Raw genomic sequence first — 2543 nt, forward strand, 5'->3', positions numbered from 1 at the left:
ATCCCTTATGTGTAGCAATATAATTTACATACTAAATAAACAGAACTATAACACAATGATAAGACATAGTTTCAGACAGATGGGAAACTGAAAATATCTAGGTCATAAAACACTTCTCCACATACAATCTTTTAAAATCATCTATTCTAATTTAAACAGATAACACATGTTGTGTTCTTCTGGAATGTAAGCATGGCTCTTGTATTTCAATACTGAGAAAGTTGAGCTCACACATCCACCACAAAGAAAAAAAGAAAAAGAAAACTACGATGCTGTTGAACCCAGAAGAGAAAATTAACTTTAAAAAATTATTGAGCTTTTGTAATTTCATACAATAGTTTTTAATCAAATTTAGACCCATCACCCATCCATGTCTCCCCAACGCTCCACCAGAGACATGGATGACATGTCTCCATGGAGACATGTTGGGGAGACATGGATGGGTGATGGGTATAAATGTATTTCATCATACATGTTAACTCCTAGTCAAGCAACAAATTGTACCCAGGTGTTCCTCAGTGCAAATTTGTCCACAAGAGCCTTGTCAGCCCATCTAGAGACCACATGTAAGGCAGACTCTCCCTCACCCAGCAGCAGTCAGTCTCCAGTAGTTCTCATTAGGGTCAGCCACCCACATCTTTCCTCCCCTCCCGGCCCTTGTTGGAGTTGTCATGAGTCCTGTGCTCGATGCCAACATTGCCACCAGGTCACATGTGCAGCTTCCAGTGGCCTGAAAGCCTCTGCTTCCCTGTGTTCACGAACCAGCCCTGGCTCGTACAATGTCTTTTTCCCCTCAGCTCTGGGTTGCTGAGGTTTAATATAGGAGTCCCATCCAGAGACACATCTCTGTAGTCTTTTCTTCTTTAAAACTTGGTCGGGTGTAGTCTTCTGTGTGCATCACACTCTATTGTATAAGGAGGTTTCACTGGTGAGCACTGAGAGGTGTACTAGTTTAATTTCTATCCCTCTTTCCCCTGTGTTCCATGAGCCTTAGAGGCTCAACTGTGGCTGTGTCACTTCCAACTGGGCATCTCTCAGAAGTGTATTCTCTGTGTCTGACCAGTTGTGCAATTCTGCAATAGCCTCCATCTGTTGAGAAAAGAAGCTTCTTTGATAAGTGGTATACAGTCTGCTTGTCTGGAAATATAAGTATCTATATTTAGCATATGGTAAGAAACTTCATTTGTCTAGAAATATGACAGAGATAGGGTTTTCTCTAGGATCTATGACCTCTCCAGCCATGTGTATTTGGCTGAGTTTATAGTGCCACCCATGAGTTCCCTTCTTTTGAGAGGGCTTTACGTCCAATTAGATAGCTGTTGATTACCTCAGATAACAGTGCCACTAGTGCCCCAATAGAGGTGCTTTGCCTTGCTGGTCATTATGGTTTTTAAGTCTATAGGGCTGCGTTGGACCATTGAATAATTTTCTCCCTTAGCATTTTGCATATTATATCTATCATTATGACAGCTAAACTTAAGGTAGAAGGCTTCCAGGTCATTTCCTGCTCCATTGCTCTGAACTCTGTACCCAAAGTATGTCCTGTCTTCAGTGGTAGAAACTTATCTTCTAGTTATGGGGGAAAATTAAGAGCTTTGGCAGTAGCCTGGGTTATTTTGGGAGTCTTTTGCCCACTCTCACCAACCACTCAAAGGGAGTTCTCTTCTGTCTGGCACTGTGTTCCTTGCCAAACAGCCCCCGGGTACACATATGCACTAATGTTTAGACACTGTATGTGCATTTCTCAGGGGGGTTTGGGGCATCACATTTCCCTCTGGCTTCACGAGACCTAAAGATTCATTCATCTCTACTTTTTTTCCTCCCATCCAAACTTCTTCTTTCCTCCCCAGTCTCAGTGCCCCCATTATCTCCATCCTTTCCCAGTAACACCAACCTCCAGCCCTCTCCTGAGTTTCCTCCCCAACCACCATGGCCCGCTGCATGTCCCTCCTTCCTCTCCTCCCCAGTCTCAGTGCCCCCATTATCTCCATCCTCTCCCAGTAACACCAACCTCCAGCCCTATCCTGAGTTTCCTCCCCAACCACCATGGCCCGCTGCATGTCCCTCCTTCCTCCCCTCCCAGCAGAACACTGACACTTTCCCCATTTCCACACCTGGTGACATCTGTTCCCTACTATCCTCCTCTTTCTGGGTCTTTCTTTTCCTTTACCTCTGTCTTTCCTTTCCATTTTCCTGGCTCAGGATATATACTCACAGATAAAGGATTGGTGCCACAAAATTATCTTTCACCTTGTAGAAAAGTCAACTCCAAATGGATCAAAGGCCTCAATATAAAACCCAAAACTCTGAAAATGCTAGAAGAAAACATAGACAGTGACCTCTAAAATATAGGTATAGGAAAGACCTTTCTAAATTGGAAATCAACTGCTCAGGCATTAAGGCCAACAATCAATAAGTGGGACCTTATTAAGCTACAGTGCTTCTGTACAGCAAAAGAAACAACCAAGGAAGGAAAGAAGAAGCCAGAGTGGGTTATCACCATCACTGCAGACTGTTATTTTTGAGCACAAACAATGCAATAA

This window comes from Nannospalax galili, unplaced genomic scaffold, assembly GCF_000622305.1.
Source record: "Nannospalax galili isolate Female #2095 unplaced genomic scaffold, S.galili_v1.0 scaffold15, whole genome shotgun sequence".
Taxonomy (NCBI): domain Eukaryota; kingdom Metazoa; phylum Chordata; class Mammalia; order Rodentia; family Spalacidae; genus Nannospalax; species Nannospalax galili.